The sequence below is a fragment of the Lissotriton helveticus genome, chromosome 5_1 (genome assembly GCF_964261635.1).
Source record: "Lissotriton helveticus chromosome 5_1, aLisHel1.1, whole genome shotgun sequence".
NCBI classification, from domain to species: Eukaryota; Metazoa; Chordata; class Amphibia; order Caudata; family Salamandridae; genus Lissotriton; species Lissotriton helveticus.
Genome location: NC_136065.1, coordinates 742,000,782 through 742,018,868, shown reverse-complemented (window position 1 = coordinate 742,018,868; position 18,087 = coordinate 742,000,782).

Below are 18,087 nucleotides of genomic sequence, written 5' to 3'. Positions count from 1 at the left end.
GATGTCTCTCATGATAGCAGGTGGTTAAGTAGAAATTTGCTGCTCGGCTGACCCAGCAGGAGCAAACGTATGCTAAAAATGTATGCAGAACCAAGCTTTTCAGTGAAGAGCAGAGAGGCACATTTTAGCAAGTTTCACTTGTAAGTGGGGTTGGAAACGCTTTTCAGGCTCAGTACTGGGCTCAAAAGATGCAGCCCTGATGTCTCATGATAGCAGGTGGTTAAGTAGAAATTCGCTGCTCTGCTGACGCAGCAGGAGCAAACGTATGCCAAAAATGTATGCAGAAACAAGCTTTTCAGTGAAGAGCAGCCAGGCACATTTTAGCAAGTTTCACTTGTAAGTGGGGTTGGAAATGCTTTTCAGGCTCAGTACTGGGCTCAAAACATGCAGCCCTGATGTCTCTCATGATAGCAGGTGGTTAAGTAGAAATTTGCTGCTCGGCTGACCCAGCAGGAGCAAACCCATGCCAAAAATGTACGCAGAATGAGCTTTTCAGTGAAGAGCAGAGAGGCACATTTTAGCAAGTTTCACTTGTAAGTGGGGTTGGAAATGCTTTTCAGGCTCAGTACTGGGCTCAAAAGATGCAGCCCTGATGTCTCTCATGATAGCAGGTGGTTAAGTAGAAATTTGCTGCTCGGCTGACCCAGCAGGAGCAAACGTATGCTAAAAATGTATGCAGAACCAAGCTTTTCAGTGAAGAGCAGAGAGGCACATTTTAGCAAGTTTCACTTGTAAGTGGGGTTGGAAAATGCTTTTCAGGCTCAGTACTGGGCTCAAAAGATGCAGCCCTGATGTCTCATGATAGCAGGTGGTTAAGTAGAAATTCGCTGCTCTGCTGACGCAGCAGGAGCAAACGTATGCCAAAAATGTATGCAGAAACAAGCTTTTCAGTGAAGAGCAGCCAGGCACATTTTAGCAAGTTTCACTTGTAAGTGGGGTTGGAAATGCTTTTCAGGCTCAGTACTGGGCTCAAAACATGCAGCCCTGATGTCTCTCATGATAGCAGGTGGTTAAGTAGAAATTTGCTGCTCGGCTGACCCAGCAGGAGCAAACCCATGCCAAAAATGTACGCAGAATGAGCTTTTCAGTGAAGAGCAGAGAGGCACATTTTAGCAAGTTTCACTTGTAAGTGGGGTTGGAAATGCTTTTCAGGCTCAGTAATGGGCTCAAAAGATGCAGCCCTGATGTCTCTCATGATAGCAGGTGGTTAAGTAGAAATTTGCTGCTCGGCTGACCCAGCAGGAGCAAACGTATGCTAAAAATGTATGCAGAACCAAGCTTTTCAGTGAAGAGCAGCCAGGCATATTTTAGCAAGTTTCACTTGTAAGAGGGGTTGGAAATGCTTTTCAGGCTCAGTACTGGGCTCAAAAGATGCAGCCCTGATGTCTCTCATGATAGCAGGTGGTTAAGTAGAAGTGTGCTGCTCGGATGACCCAGCGGGTGCAAACGTATGCTAAAAATGTATGCAGAACCAAGCTTTTCAGTGAAGAGCAGAGAGGCACATTTTAGCAAGTTTCACTTGTAAGTGGGGTTAGAAATGCTTTTCAGGCTCAGTACTGGGCTCAAAAGATGCAGCCCTGATGTCTCTCATGATAGCAGGTGGTTAAGTAGAAATTTGCTGCTCGGCTGACCCAGCAGGAGCAAACGTATGCTAAAAATGTATGCAGAACCAAGCTTTTCAGTGAAGAGCAGAGAGGCACAGTTTAGCAAGTTTCACTTGTAAGTGGGGTTGGAAATGCTTTTCAGGCTCAGTAATGGGCTCAAAAGATGCAGCCCTGATGTCTCTCATGATAGCAGGTGGTTAAGTAGAAATTTGCTGCTCGGCTGACCCAGCAGGAGCAAACGTATGCTAAAAATGTATGCAGAACCAAGCTTTTCAGTGAAGAACAGCCAGGCATATTTTAGCAAGTTTCACTTGTAAGTGGGGTTGGAAATGCTTTTCAGGCTCAGTACTGGGCTCAAAAGATGCAGCCCTGATGTCTCTCATGATAGCAGGTGGTTAAGTAGAAATTTGCTGCTCGGCTGACCCAGCAGGAGCAAACGTATGCTAAAAATGTATGCAGAACCAAGCTTTTCAGTGAAGAGCAGAGAGGCACATTTTAGCAAGTTTCACTTGTAAGTGGGGTTGGAAACGCTTTTCAGGCTCAGTACTGGGCTCAAAAGGTGCAGCCCTGATGTCTCATGATAGCAGGTGGTTAAGTAGAAATTCGCTGCTCTGCTGACGCAGCAGGAGCAAACGTATGCCAAAAATGTATGCAGAAACAAGCTTTTCAGTGAAGAGCAGCCAGGCACATTTTAGCAAGTTTCACTTGTAAGTGGGGTTGGAAATGCTTTTCAGGCTCAGTACTGGGCTCAAAACATGCAGCCCTGATGTCTCTCATGATAGCAGGTGGTTAAGTAGAAATTTGCTGCTCGGCTGACCCAGCAGGAGCAAACCCATGCCAAAAATGTACGCAGAATGAGCTTTTCAGTGAAGAGCAGAGAGGCACATTTTAGCAAGTTTCACTTGTAAGTGGGGTTGGAAACGCTTTTCAGGCTCAGTACTGGGCTCAAAAGATGCAGCCCTGATGTCTCTCATGATAGCAGGTGGTTAAGTAGAAATTTGCTGCTCGGCTGACCCCGCAGGAGCAAACGTATGCTAAAAATGTATGCAGAACCAAGCTATTCAGTGAAGAGCAGCCAGGCACATTTTAGCAAGTTTCACTTGCAAGTGGGGTTGGAAACACTTTTCAGGCTCAGTACTGGGCTCAAAAGATGCAGCCCTGATGTCTCTCATGATAGCAGGTGGTTAAGTAGAAATTTGCTGCTCAGCTGACCCAGCAGGAGCAAACGTATGCTAAAAATGTATGCAGAACCAAGCTTTTCAGTGAAGAGCAGCCAGGCATATTTTAGCAAGTTTCACTTGTAAGTGGGGTTGGAAATGCTTTTCAGGCTCAGTACTGGGCTCAAAAGATGCAGCCCTGATGTCTCTCATGATAGCAGGTGGTTAAGTAGAAATGTGCTGCTCGGCTGACCCAGCAGGAGAATTTATGCTAAAAATGTATGCAGAACCAAGCTTTTCAGTGAAGAGCAGAGAGGCACAGTTTAGCAAGTTTCACTTGTAAGTGGGGTTGGAAACGCTTTTCACGCTCAGTACTGGGCTCAAAAGATGCAGCCCTGATGTCTCTCATGATAGCAGGTGGTTAAGTAGAAATTCACTGCTCGGCTGACCCAGCAGGAGCAAACGTATGCCAAAAATGTATGCAGAACCAAGCTTTTCAGTGAAGAGCAGAGAGGCACATTTTAGCAAGTTTCACTTGTAAGTGGGGTTAGAAATGCTTTTCAGGCTCAGTACTGGGCTCAAAAGATGCAGCCCTGATGTCTCTCATGATAGCAGGTGGTTAAGTAGAAATTTGCTGCTCGGCTGACCCAGCAGGAGCAAACGTATGCTAAAAATGTATGCAGAACCAAGTTTTTCAGTGAAGAGCAGAGAGGCACAGTTTAGCAAGTTTCACTTGTAAGTGGGGTTGGAAATGCTTTTCAGGCTCAGTAATGGGCTCAAAAGATGCAGCCCTGATGTCTCTCATGATAGCAGGTGGTTAAGTAGAAATTTGCTGCTCGGCTGACCCAGCAGGAGCAAACGTATGCTAAAAATGTATGCAGAACCAAGCTTTTCAGTGAAGAGCAGCCAGGCATATTTTAGCAAGTTTCACTTGTAAGTGGGGTTGGAAATGCTTTTCAGGCTCAGTACTTGGCTCAAAACATGCAGCCCTGATGTCTCTCATGATAGCAGGTGGTTAAGTAGAAATTTGCTGCTCGGCTGACCCAGCAGGAGCAAACCCATGCCAAAAATGTACGCAGAATGAGCTTTTCAGTGAAGAGCAGAGAGGCACATTTTAGCAAGTTTCACTTGTAAGTGGGGTTGGAAACGCTTTTCAGGCTCAGTACTGGGCTCAAAAGATGCAGCCCTGATGTCTCTCATGATAGCAGGTGGTTAAGTAGAAATTTGCTGCTCGGCTGACCCAGCAGGAGCAAACCCATGCCAAAAATGTACGCAGAATGAGCCTTTCAGTGAAGAGCAGAGAGGCACATTTTAGCAAGTTTCACTTGTAAGTGGGGTTGGAAACGCTTTTCAGGCTCAGTACTGGGCTCAAAAGATGCAGCCCTGATGTCTCTCATGATAGCAGGTGGTTAAGTAGAAATTTGCTGCTCAGCTGACCCAGCAGGAGCAAACGTGTGCCAAAAATGTATGCAGAAACAAGCTTTTCAGTGAAGAGCAGCTAGGCACATTTTAGCAAGTTTAACTTGTAAGTGGGGTTGGAAATGCTTTTCAGGCTTAGTACTGGCCTCAAAAGATGCAGCCCTGATGTCTCTCATGATAGCAGGTGGTTAAGTAGAAATTTGCTGCTCGGCTGACCCAGCAGGAGCAAACGTATGCTAAAAATGTATGCAGAACCAAGCTTTTCAGTGAAGAGCAGCCAGGCATATTTTAGCAAGTTTCACTTGTAAGTGGGGTTGGAAATGCTTTTCAGGCTCAGTACTGGGCTCAAAACATGCAGCCCTGATGTCTCTCATGATAGCAGGTGGTTAAGTAGAAATTTGCTGCTCGGCTGACCCAGCAGGAGCAAACCCATGCCAAAAATGTACGCAGAATGAGCTTTTCAGTGAAGAGCAGAGAGGCACATTTTAGCAAGTTTCACTTGTAAGTGGGGTTGGAAACGCTTTTCAGGCTCAGTACTGGGCTCAAAAGATGCAGCCCTGATGTCTCTCATGATAGCAGGTGGTTAAGTAGAAATTTGCTGCTCGGCTGACCCCGCAGGAGCAAACGTATGCTAAAAATGTATGCAGAACCAAGCTATTCAGTGAAGAGCAGCCAGGCACATTTTAGCAAGTTTCACTTGTAAGTGGGGTTGGAAACACTTTTCAGGCTCAGTACTGGGCTCAAAAGATGCAGCCCTGATGTCTCTCATGATAGCAGGTGGTTAAGTAGAAATTTGCTGCTCAGCTGACCCAGCAGGAGCAAACGTATGCTAAAAATGTATGCAGAACCAAGCTTTTCAGTGAAGAGCAGCCAGGCATATTTTAGCAAGTTTCACTTGTAAGTGGGGTTGGAAATGCTTTTCAGGCTCAGTACTGGGCTCAAAAGATGCAGCCCTGATGTCTCTCATGATAGCAGGTGGTTAAGTAGAAATGTGCTGCTCGGCTGACCCAGCAGGAGAATTTATGCTAAAAATGTATGCAGAACCAAGCTTTTCAGTGAAGAGCAGAGAGGCACAGTTTAGCAAGTTTCACTTGTAAGTGGGGTTGGAAACGCTTTTCACGCTCAGTACTGGGCTCAAAAGATGCAGCCCTGATGTCTCTCATGATAGCAGGTGGTTAAGTAGAAATTCACTGCTCGGCTGACCCAGCAGGAGCAAACGTATGCCAAAAATGTATGCAGAACCAAGCTTTTCAGTGAAGAGCAGAGAGGCACATTTTAGCAAGTTTCACTTGTAAGTGGGGTTAGAAATGTTTTTCAGGCTCAGTACTGGGCTCAAAAGATGCAGCCCTGATGTCTCTCATGATAGCAGGTGGTTAAGTAGAAATTTGCTGCTCGGCTGACCCAGCAGGAGCAAACGTATGCTAAAAATGTATGCAGAACCAAGTTTTTCAGTGAAGAGCAGAGAGGCACAGTTTAGCAAGTTTCACTTGTAAGTGGGGTTGGAAATGCTTTTCAGGCTCAGTAATGGGCTCAAAAGATGCAGCCCTGATGTCTCTCATGATAGCAGGTGGTTAAGTAGAAATTTGCTGCTCGGCTGACCCAGCAGGAGCAAACGTATGCTAAAAATGTATGCAGAACCAAGCTTTTCAGTGAAGAGCAGCCAGGCATATTTTAGCAAGTTTCACTTGTAAGTGGGGTTGGAAATGCTTTTCAGGCTCAGTACTTGGCTCAAAACATGCAGCCCTGATGTCTCTCATGATAGCAGGTGGTTAAGTAGAAATTTGCTGCTCGGCTGACCCAGCAGGAGCAAACCCATGCCAAAAATGTACGCAGAATGAGCTTTTCAGTGAAGAGCAGAGAGGCACATTTTAGCAAGTTTCACTTGTAAGTGGGGTTGGAAACGCTTTTCAGGCTCAGTACTGGGCTCAAAAGATGCAGCCCTGATGTCTCTCATGATAGCAGGTGGTTAAGTAGAAATTTGCTGCTCGGCTGACCCAGCAGGAGCAAACGTATGCTAAAAATGTATGCAGAACCAAGCTTTTCAGTGAAGAGCAGCCAGGCATATTTTAGCAAGTTTCACTTGTAAGTGGGGTTGGAAATGCTTTTCAGGCTCAGTACTGGGCTCAAAAGATGCAGCCCTGATGTCTCTCATGATAGCAGGTGGTTAAGTAGAAATGTGCTGCTCGGCTGACCCAGCAGGAGAACGTATGCTAAAAATGTATGCAGAACCAAGCTTTTCAGTGAAGAGCAGAGAGGCACAGTTTAGCAAGTTTCACTTGTAAGTGGGGTTGGAAACGCTTTTCACGCTCAGTACTGGGCTCAAAAGATGCAGCCCTGATGTCTCTCATGATAGCAGGTGGTTAAGTAGAAATTCACTGCTCGGCTGACCCAGCAGGAGCAAACGTATGCCAAAAATGTATGCAGAACCAAGCTTTTCAGTGAAGAGCAGAGAGGCACATTTTAGCAAGTTTCACTTGTAAGTGGGGTTGGAAACGCTTTTCAGGCTCAGTACTGGGCTCAAAAGATGCAGCCCTGATGTCTCATGATAGCAGGTGGTTAAGTAGAAATTCGCTGCTCTGCTGACGCAGCAGGAGCAAACGTATGCCAAAAATGTATGCAGTAACAAGCTTTTCAGTGAAGAGCAGCCAGGCACATTTTAGCAAGTTTCACTTGTAAGTGGGGTTGGAAATGCTTTTCAGGCTCAGTACTGGGCTCAAAACATGCAGCCCTGATGTCTCTCATTATAGCAGGTGGTTAAGTAGAAATTTGCTGCTCGGCTGACCCAGCAGGAGCAAACCCATGCCAAAAATGTACGCAGAATGAGCCTTTCAGTGAAGAGCAGAGAGGCACATTTTAGCAAGTTTAACTTGTAAGTGGGGTTGGAAATGCTTTTCAGGCTTAGTACTGGCCTCAAAAGATGCAGCCCTGATGTCTCTCATGATAGCAGGTGGTTAAGTAGAAATTTGCTGCTCGGCTGACCCAGCAGGAGCAAACATATGCTAAAAATGTATGCAGAACCAAGCTTTTCAGTGAAGAGCAGCCAGGCATATTTTAGCAAGTTTCACTTGTAAGTGGGGTTGGAAATGCTTTTCAGGCTCAGTACTGGGCTCAAAAGATGCAGCCCTGATGTCTCTCATGATAGCAGGTGGTTAAGTAGAAATGTGCTGCTCGGCTGACCCAGCAGGAGAACATATGCTAAAAATGTATGCAGAACCAAGCTTTTCAGTGAAGAGCAGAGAGGCACAGTTTAGCAAGTTTCACTTGTAAGTGGGGTTGGAAACGCTTTTCAGGCTCAGTACTGGGCTCAAAAGATGCAGCCCTGATGTCTCTCATGATAGCAGGTGGTTAAGTAGAAATTCGCTGCTTGGCTGACCCAGCAGGAGCAAACGTATGCTAAAAATGTATGCAGAACCAGGCTTTTCAGTGAAGAGCAGCCAGGCACATTTTAGCAAGTTTCACTTGTAAGTGGGGTTGGAAACGCTTTTCAGGCTCAGTACTGGGCTCAAAAGATGCAGCCCCGATGTCTCTCATGATAGCAGGTGGTTAAGTAGAAATTCGCTGCTCGGCTGACCCAGCAGGAGCAAACGTATGCCAAAAATGTATGCAGAACCAAGCTTTTCAGTGAAGAGCAGAGAGGCACATTTTAGCAAGTTTCACTTGTAAGTGGGGTTGGAAATGCTTTTCAGGCTCAGTAATGGGCTCAAAAGATGCAGCCCTGATGTCTCTCATGATAGCAGGTGGTTAAGTAGAAATGTGCTGCTCGGATGACCCAGCAGGAGCAAACGTATGCTAAAAATGTATGCAGAACCAAGCTTTTCAGTGAAGAGCAGCCAGGCATATTTTAGCAAGTTTCACTTCTAAGAGGGGTTGGAAATGCTTTTCAGGCTCAGTACTGGGCTCAAAAGATGCAGCCCTGATGTCTCTCATGATAGCAGGTGGTTAAGTAGAAGTGTGCTGCTCGGATGACCCAGCAGGTGCAAACGTATGCTAAAAATGTATGCAGAACCAAGCTTTTCAGTGAAGAGCAGAGAGGCACATTTTAGCAAGTTTCACCTGTAAGTTGGGTTAGAAATGCTTTTCAGGCTCAGTACTGGGCTCAAAAGATGCAGCCCTGATGTCTCTCATGATAGCAGGTGGTTAAGTAGAAATTTGCTGCTCGGCTGACCCAGCAGGAGCAAACGTATGCTAAAAATGTATGCAGAACCAAGCTTTTCAGTGAAGAGCAGAGAGGCACAGTTTAGCAAGTTTCACTTGTAAGTGGGGTTGGAAATGCTTTTCAGGCTCAGTAATGGGCTCAAAAGATGCAGCCCTGATGTCTCTCATGATAGCAGGTGGTTAAGTAGAAATTTGCTGCTCGGCTGACCCAGCAGGAGCAAACGTATGCTAAAAATGTATGCAGAACCAAGCTTTTCAGTGAAGAGCAGCCAGGCATATTTTAGCAAGTTTCACTTGTAAGTGGGGTTGGAAATGCTTTTCAGGCTCAGTACTGGGCTCAAAAGATGCAGCCCTGATGTCTCTCATGATAGCAGGTGGTTAAGTAGAAATTTGCTGCTCGGCTGACCCAGCAGGAGCAAACGTATGCTAAAAATGTATGCAGAACCAAGCTTTTCAGTGAAGAGCAGAGAGGCACATTTTAGCAAGTTTCACTTGTAAGTGGGGTTGGAAACGCTTTTCAGGCTCAGTACTGGGCTCAAAAGATGCAGCCCTGATGTCTCATGATAGCAGGTGGTTAAGTAGAAATTCGCTGCTCTGCTGACGCAGCAGGAGCAAACGTATGCCAAAAATGTATGCAGAAACAAGCTTTTCAGTGAAGAGCAGCCAGGCACATTTTAGCAAGTTTCACTTGTAAGTGGGGTTGGAAATGGTTTTCAGGCTCAGTACTGGGCTCAAAAGATGCAGCCCTGATGTCTCTCATGATAGCAGGTGGTTAAGTATAAATGTGCTGCTCGGCTGACCCAGCAGGAGCAAACCCATGCCAAAAATGTACGCAGAATGAGCTTTTCAGTGAAGAGCAGAGAGGCACATTTTAGCAAGTTTCACTTGTAAGTGGGGTTGGAAATGCTTTTCAGGCTCAGTACTGGGCTCAAAAGATGCAGCCCTGATGTCTCTCATGATAGCAGGTGGTTAAGTAGAAATTTGCTGCTCGGCTGACCCAGCAGGAGCAAACGTATGCTAAAAATGTATGCAGAACCAAGCTTTTCAGTGAAGAGCAGAGAGGCACATTTTAGCAAGTTTCACTTGTAAGTGGGGTTGGAAAATGCTTTTCAGGCTCAGTACTGGGCTCAAAAGATGCAGCCCTGATGTCTCATGATAGCAGGTGGTTAAGTAGAAATTCGCTGCTCTGCTGACGCAGCAGGAGCAAACGTATGCCAAAAATGTATGCAGAAACAAGCTTTTCAGTGAAGAGCAGCCAGGCACATTTTAGTAAGTTTCACTTGTAAGTGGGGTTGGAAATGCTTTTCAGGCTCAGTACTGGGCTCAAAACATGCAGCCCTGATGTCTCTCATGATAGCAGGTGGTTAAGTAGAAATTTGCTGCTCGGCCGACCCAGCAGGAGCAAACCCATGCCAAAAATGTACGCAGAATGAGCTTTTCAGTGAAGAGCAGAGAGGCACATTTTAGCAAGTTTCACTTGGAAGTGGGGTTGGAAATGCTTTTCAGGCTCAGTAATGGGCTCAAAAGATGCAGCCCTGATGTCTCTCATGATAGCAGGTGGTTAAGTAGAAATTTGCTGCTCGGCTGACCCAGCAGGAGCAAACGTATGCTAAAAATGTATGCAGAACCAAGCTTTTCAGTGAAGAGCAGCCAGGCATATTTTAGCAAGTTTCACTTGTAAGAGGGGTTGGAAATGCTTTTCAGGCTCAGTACTGGGCTCAAAAGATGCAGCCCTGATGTCTCTCATGATAGCAGGTGGTTAAGTAGAAGTGTGCTGCTCGGATGACCCAGCGGGTGCAAACGTATGCTAAAAATGTATGCAGAACCAAGCTTTTCAGTGAAGAGCAGAGAGGCACATTTTAGCAAGTTTCACTTGTACGTGGGGTTAGAAATGCTTTTCAGGCTCAGTACTGGGCTCAAAAGATGCAGCCCTGATGTCTCTCATGATAGCAGGTGGTTAAGTAGAAATTTGCTGCTCGGCTGACCCAGCAGGAGCAAACGTATGCTAAAAATGTATGCAGAACCAAGCTTTTCAGTGAAGAGCAGAGAGGCACAGTTTAGCAAGTTTCACTTGTAAGTGGGGTTGGAAATGCTTTTCAGGCTCAGTAATGGGCTCAAAAGATGCAGCCCTGATGTCTCTCATGATAGCAGGTGGTTAAGTAGAAATTTGCTGCTCGGCTGACCCAGCAGGAGCAAACGTATGCTAAAAATGTATGCAGAACCAAGCTTTTCAGTGAAGAACAGCCAGGCATATTTTAGCAAGTTTCACTTGTAAGTGGGGTTGGAAATGCTTTTCAGGCTCAGTACTGGGCTCAAAAGATGCAGCCCTGATGTCTCTCATGATAGCAGGTGGTTAAGTAGAAATTTGCTGCTCGGCTGACCCAGCAGGAGCAAACGTATGCTAAAAATGTATGCAGAACCAAGCTTTTCAGTGAAGAGCAGAGAGGCACATTTTAGCAAGTTTCACTTGTAAGTGGGGTTGGAAACGCTTTTCAGGCTCAGTACTGGGCTCAAAACATGCAGCCCTGATGTCTCTCATGATAGTAGGTGGTTAAGTAGAAATTTGCTGCTCGGCTGACCCAGCAGGAGCAAACCCATGCCAAAAATGTACGCAGAATGAGCTTTTCAGTGAAGAGCAGAGAGGCACATTTTAGCAAGTTTCACTTGTAAGTGGGGTTGGAAACGCTTTTCAGGCTCAGTACTGGGCTCAAAAGATGCAGCCCTGATAACTCTCATGATAGCAGGTGGTTAAGTAGAAATTTGCTGCTCGGCTGACCCCGCAGGAGCAAACGTATGCTAAAAATGTATGCAGAACCAAGCTATTCAGTGAAGAGCAGCCAGGCACATTTTAGCAAGTTTCACATGTAAGTGGGGTTGGAAACACTTTTCAGGCTCAGTACTGGGCTCAAAAGATGCAGCCCTGATGTCTCTCATGATAGCAGGTGGTTAAGTAGAAATTTGCTGCTCAGCTGACCCAGCAGGAGCAAACGTATGCTAAAAATGTATGCAGAACCAAGCTTTTCAGTGAAGAGCAGCCAGGCATATTTTAGCAAGCTTCACTTGTAAGTGGGGTTGGAAATGCTTTTCAGGCTCAGTACTGGGCTCAAAAGATGCAGCCCTGATGTCTCTCATGATAGCAGGTGGTTAAGTAGAAATGTGCTGCTCGGCTGACCCAGCAGGAGAATTTATGCTAAAAATGTATGCAGAACCAAGCTTTTCAGTGAAGAGCAGAGAGGCACAGTTTAGCAAGTTTCACTTGTAAGTGGGGTTGGAAACGCTTTTCACGCTCAGTACTGGGCTCAAAAGATGCAGCCCTGATGTCTCTCATGATAGCAGGTGGTTAAGTAGAAATTCACTGCTCGGCTGACCCAGCAGGAGCAAACGTATGCCAAAAATGTATGCAGAACCAAGCTTTTCAGTGAAGAGCAGAGAGGCACATTTTAGCAAGTTTCACTTGTAAGTGGGGTTAGAAATGCTTTTCAGGCTCAGTACTGGGCTCAAAAGATGCAGCCCTGATGTCTCTCATGATAGCAGGTGGTTAAGTAGAAATTTGCTGCTCGGCTGACCCAGCAGGAGCAAACGTATGCTAAAAATGTATGCAGAACCAAGTTTTTCAGTGAAGAGCAGAGAGGCACAGTTTAGCAAGTTTCACTTGTAAGTGGGGTTGGAAATGCTTTTCAGGCTCAGTAATGGGCTCAAAAGATGCAGCCCTGATGTCTCTCATGATAGCAGGTGGTTAAGTAGAAATTTGCTGCTCGGCTGACCCAGCAGGAGCAAACGTATGCTAAAGATGTATGCAGAACCAAGCTTTTCAGTGAAGAGCAGCCAGGCATATTTTAGCAAGTTTCACTTGTAAGTGGGGTTGGAAATGCTTTTCAGGCTCAGTACTTGGCTCAAAACATGAAGCCCTGATGTCTCTCATGATAGCAGGTGGTTAAGTAGAAATTTGCTGCTCGGCTGACCCAGCAGGAGCAAACGTATGCTAAAAATGTATGCAGAACCAAGCTTTTCAGTGAATAGCAGAGAGGCACATTTTAGCAAGTTTCACTTGTAAGTGGGGTTGGAAACACTTTTCAGGCTCAGTACTGGGCTCAAAAGATGCAGCCCTGATGTCTCATGATAGCAGGTGGTTAAGTAGAAATTCGCTGCTCTGCTGACGCAGCAGGAGCAAACGTATGCCAAAAATGTATGCAGAAACAAGCTTTTCAGTGAAGAGCAGCCAGGCACATTTTAGCAAGTTTCACTTGTAAGTGGGGTTGGAAATGCTTTTCAGGCTCAGTACTGGGCTCAAAACATGCAGCCCTGATGTCTCTCATGATAGCAGGTGGTTAAGTAGAAATTTGCTGCTCGGCTGACCCAGCAGGAGCAAACCCATGCCAAAAATGTACGCAGAATGAGCTTTTCAGTGAAGAGCAGAGAGGCACATTTTAGCAAGTTTCACTTGTAAGTGGGGTTGGAAATGCTTTTCAGGCTCAGTACTGGGCTCAAAAGATGCAGCCCTGATGTCTCTCATGATAGCAGGTGGTTAAGTAGAAATTTGCTGCTCGGCTGACCCAGCAGGAGCAAACGTATCCTAAAAATGTATGCAGAACCAAGCTTTTCAGTGAAGAGCAGAGAGGCACATTTTAGCAAGTTTCACTTGTAAGTGGGGTTGGAAAATGCTTTTCAGGCTCAGTACTGGGCTCAAAAGATGCAGCCCTGATGTCTCATGATAGCAGGTGGTTAAGTAGAAATTCGCTGCTCTGCTGACGCAGCAGGAGCAAACGTATGCCAAAAATGTATGCAGAAACAAGCTTTTCAGTGAAGAGCAGCCAGGCACATTTTAGCAAGTTTCACTTGTAAGTGGGGTTGGAAATGGTTTTCAGGCTCAGTACTGGGCTCAAAACATGCAGCCCTGATGTCTCTCATGATAGCAGGTGGTTAAGTATAAATGTGCTGCTCGGCTGACCCAGCAGGAGCAAACCCATGCCAAAAATGTACGCAGAATGAGCTTTTCAGTGAAGAGCAGAGAGGCACATTTTAGCAAGTTTCACTTGTAAGTGGGGTTGGAAATGCTTTTCAGGCTCAGTAATGGGCTCAAAAGATGCAGCCCTGATGTCTCTCATGATAGCAGGTGGTTAAGTAGAAATTTGCTGCTCGGCTGACCCAGCAGGAGCAAACGTATGCTAAAAATGTATGCAGAACCAAGCTTTTCAGTGAAGAGCAGCCAGGCATATTTTAGCAAGTTTCACTTGTAAGAGGGGTTGGAAATGCTTTTCAGGCTCAGTACTGGGCTCAAAAGATGCAGCCCTAATGTCTCTCATGATAGCAGGTGGTTAAGTAGAAGTGTGCTGCTCGGATGACCCAGCGGGTACAAACGTATGCTAAAAATGTATGCAGAACCAAGCTTTTCAGTGAAGAGCAGAGAGGCACATTTTAGCAAGTTTCACTTGTAAGTGGGGTTGGAAATGCTTTTCAGGCTCAGTAATGGGCTCAAAAGATGCAGCCCTGATGTCTCTCATGATAGCAGGTGGTTAAGTAGAAATTTGCTGCTCGGCTGACCCAGCAGGAGCAAACGTATGCTAAAAATGTATGCAGAACCAAGCTTTTCAGTGAAGAGCAGCCAGGCATATTTTAGCAAGTTTCACTTGTAAGAGGGGTTGGAAATGCTTTTCAGGCTCAGTACTGGGCTCAAAAGATGCAGCCCTGATGTCTCTCATGATAGCAGGTGGTTAAGTAGAAGTGTGCTGCTCGGATGACCCAGCGGGTACAAACGTATGCTAAAAATGTATGCAGAACCAAGCTTTTCAGTGAAGAGCAGAGAGGCACATTTTAGCAAGTTTCACTTGTAAGTGGGGTTAGAAATGCTTTTCAGGCTCAGTACTGGGCTCAAAAGATGCAGCCCTGATGTCTCTCATGATAGCAGGTGGTTAAGTAGAAATTTGCTGCTCGGCTGACCCAGCAGGAGCAAACGTATGCTAAAAATGTATGCAGAACCAAGCTTTTCAGTGAAGAGCAGAGAGGCACAGTTTAGCAAGTTTCACTTGTAAGTGGGGTTGGAAATGCTTTTCAGGCTCAGTAATGGGCTCAAAAGATGCAGCCCTGATGTCTCTCATGATAGCAGGTAGTTAAGTAGAAATTTGCTGCTCGGCTGACCCAGCAGGAGCAAACGTATGCTAAAAATGTATGCAGAACCAAGCTTTTCAGTGAAGAACAGCCAGGCATATTTTAGCAAGTTTCACTTGTAAGTGGGGTTGGAAATGCTTTTCATGCTCAGTACTGGGCTCAAAAGATGCAGCCCTGATGTCTCTCATGATAGCAGGTGGTTAAGTAGAAATTTGCTGCTCGGCTGACCCAGCAGGAGAAAACGTATGCTAAAAATGTATGCAGAACCAAGCTTTTCAGTGAAGAGCAGAGAGGCACATTTTAGCAAGTTTCACTTGTAAGTGGGGTTGGAAACGCTTTTCAGGCTCAGTACTGGGCTCAAAAGGTGCAGCCCTGATGTCTCATGATAGCAGGTGGTTAAGTAGAAATTCGCTGCTCTGCTGACGCAGCAGGAGCAAACGTATGCCAAAAATGTATGCAGAAACAAGCTTTTCAGTGAAGAGCAGCCAGGCACATTTTAGCAAGTTTCACTTGTAAGTGGGGTTGGAAATGCTTTTCAGGCTCAGTACTGGGCTCAAAACATGCAGCCCTGATGTCTCTCATGATAGCAGGTGGTTAAGTAGAAATTTGCTGCTCGGCTGACCCAGCAGGAGCAAACCCATGCCAAAAATGTACGCAGAATGAGCTTTTCAGTGAAGAGCAGAGAGGCACATTTTAGCAAGTTTCACTTGTAAGTGGGGTTGGAAACGCTTTTCAGGCTCAGTACTGGGCTCAAAAGATGCAGCCCTGATGTCTCTCATGATAGCAGGTGGTTAAGTAGAAATTTGCTGCTCGGCTGACCCCGCAGGAGCAAACGTATGCTAAAAATGTATGCAGAACCAAGCTATTCAGTGAAGAGCAGCCAGGCACATTTTAGCAAGTTTCACTTGTAAGTGGGGTTGGAAACACTTTTCAGGCTCAGTACTGGGCTCAAAAGATGCAGCCCTGATGTCTCTCATGATAGCAGGTGGTTAAGTAGAAATTTGCTGCTCAGCTGACCCAGCAGGAGCAAACGTATGCTAAAAATGTATGCAGAACCAAGCTTTTCAGTGAAGAGCAGCCAGGCATATTTTAGCAAGTTTCACTTGTAAGTGGGGTTGGAAATGCTTTTCAGGCTCAGTACTGGGCTCAAAAGATGCAGCCCTGATGTCTCTCATGATAGCAGGTGGTTAAGTAGAAATGTGCTGCTCGGCTGACCCAGCAGGAGAATTTATGCTAAAAATGTATGCAGAACCAAGCTTTTCAGTGAAGAGCAGAGAGGCACAGTTTAGCAAGTTTCACTTGTAAGTGGGGTTGGAAACGCTTTTCACGCTCAGTACTGGGCTCAAAAGATGCAGCCCTGATGTCTCTCATGATAGCAGGTGGTTAAGTAGAAATTCACTGCTCGGCTGACCCAGCAGGAGCAAACGTATGCCAAAAATGTATGCAGAACCAAGCTTTTCAGTGAAGAGCAGAGAGGCACATTTTAGCAAGTTTCACTTGTAAGTGGGGTTAGAAATGCTTTTCAGGCTCAGTACTGGGCTCAAAAGATGCAGCCCTGATGTCTCTCATGATAGCAGGTGGTTAAGTAGAAATTTGCTGCTCGGCTGACCCAGCAGGAGCAAACGTATGCTAAAAATGTATGCAGAACCAAGTTTTTCAGTGAAGAGCAGAGAGGCACAGTTTAGCAAGTTTCACTTGTAAGTGGGGTTGGAAATGCTTTTCAGGCTCAGTAATGGGCTCAAAAGATGCAGCCCTGATGTCTCTCATGATAGCAGGTGGTTAAGTAGAAATTTGCTGCTCGGCTGACCCAGCAGGAGCAAATGTATGCTAAAAATGTATGCAGAACCAAGCTTTTCAGTGAAGAGCAGCCAGGCATATTTTAGCAAGTTTCACTTGTAAGTGGGGTTGGAAATGCTTTTCAGGCTCAGTACTTGGCTCAAAACATGAAGCCCTGATGTCTCTCATGATAGCAGGTGGTTAAGTAGAAATTTGCTGCTCGGCTGACCCAGCAGGAGCAAACCCATGCCAAAAATGTACGCAGAATGAGCTTTTCAGTGAAGAGCAGAGAGGCACATTTTAGCAAGTTTCACTTGTAAGTGGGGTTGGAAACGCTTTTCAGGCTCAGTACTGGGCTCAAAAGATGCAGCCCTGATGTCTCTCATGATAGCAGGTGGTTAAGTAGAAATTTGCTGCTCGGCTGACCCAGCAGGAGCAAACGTATGCTAAAAATGTATGCAGAACCAAGCTTTTCAGTGAAGAGCAGCCAGGCACATTTTAGCAAGTTTCACTTGTAAGTGGGGTTGGAAACGCTTTTCAGGCTCAGTACTGGGCTCAAAAGATGCAGCCCTGATGTCTCTCATGATAGCAGGTGGTTAAGTAGAAATTTGCTGCTCAGCTGACCCAGCAGGAGCAAACGTATGCTAAAAATGTATGCAGAACCAAGCTTTTCAGTGAAGAGCAGCCAGGCATATTTGAGCAAGTTTCACTTGTAAGTGGGGTTGGAAATGCTTTTCAGGCTCAGTACTGGGCTCAAAAGTTGCAGCCCTGATGTCTCTCATGATAGCAGGTGGTTAAGTAGAAATGTGCTGCTCGGCTGACCCAGCAGGAGAACGTATGCTAAAAATGTATGCAGAACCAAGCTTTTCAGTGAAGAGCAGAGAGGCACAGTTTAGCAAGTTTCACTTGTAAGTGGGGTTGGAAACGCTTTTCACGCTCAGTACTGGGCTCAAAAGATGCAGCCCTGATGTCTCTCATGATAGCAGGTGGTTAAGTAGAAATTCACTGCTCGGCTGACCCAGCAGGAGCAAACGTATGCCAAAAATGTATGCAGAACCAAGCTTTTCAGTGAAGAGCAGAGAGGCACATTTTAGCAAGTTTCACTTGTAAGTGGGGTTGGAAATGCTTTTCAGGCTCAGTAATGGGCTCAAAAGATGCAGCCCTGATGTCTCTCATGATAGCAGGTGGTTAAGTAGAAATGTGCTGCTCGGCTGACCCAGCAGGAGCAAACGTATGCTAAAAAGGTATGCAGAACCAAGCTTTTCAGTGAAGAGCAGAGAGGCATATTTTAGCAAGTTTCACTTGTAAGTGGGGTTGGAAACGCTTTTCAGGCTCAGTACTGGGCTCAAAAGATGCAGCCCTGATGTCTCTCATGATAGCAGGTGGTTAAGTAGAAATTTGCTGCTCGGCTGACCCAGCAGGAGCAAACGTATGCTAAAAATGTATGCAGAACCAAGCTTTTCAGTGAAGAGCAGCCAGGCACATTTTAGCAAGTTTCACTTGTAAGTGGGGTTGGAAACGCTTTTCAGGCTCAGTACTGGGCTCAAAAGATGCAGCCCTGATGTCTCTCATGATAGCAGGTGGTTAAGTAGAAATTTGCTGCTCGGCTGACCCAACAGGAGCAAACGTATGGTAAAAATGTATGCAGAACCAAGCTTTTCAGTGAAGAGCAGCCAGGCATATTTTAGCATGTTTCACTTGTAAGTGGGGTTGGAAATGCTTTTCAGGCTCAGTACTGGGCTCAAAAGATGCAGCCCTGATGTCTCTCATGATAGCAGGTGGTTAAGTAGAAATTTGCTGCTCGGCTGACCCAGCAGGAGCAAACGTATGCTAAAAATGTATGCAGAACCAAGCTTTTCAGTGAAGAGCAG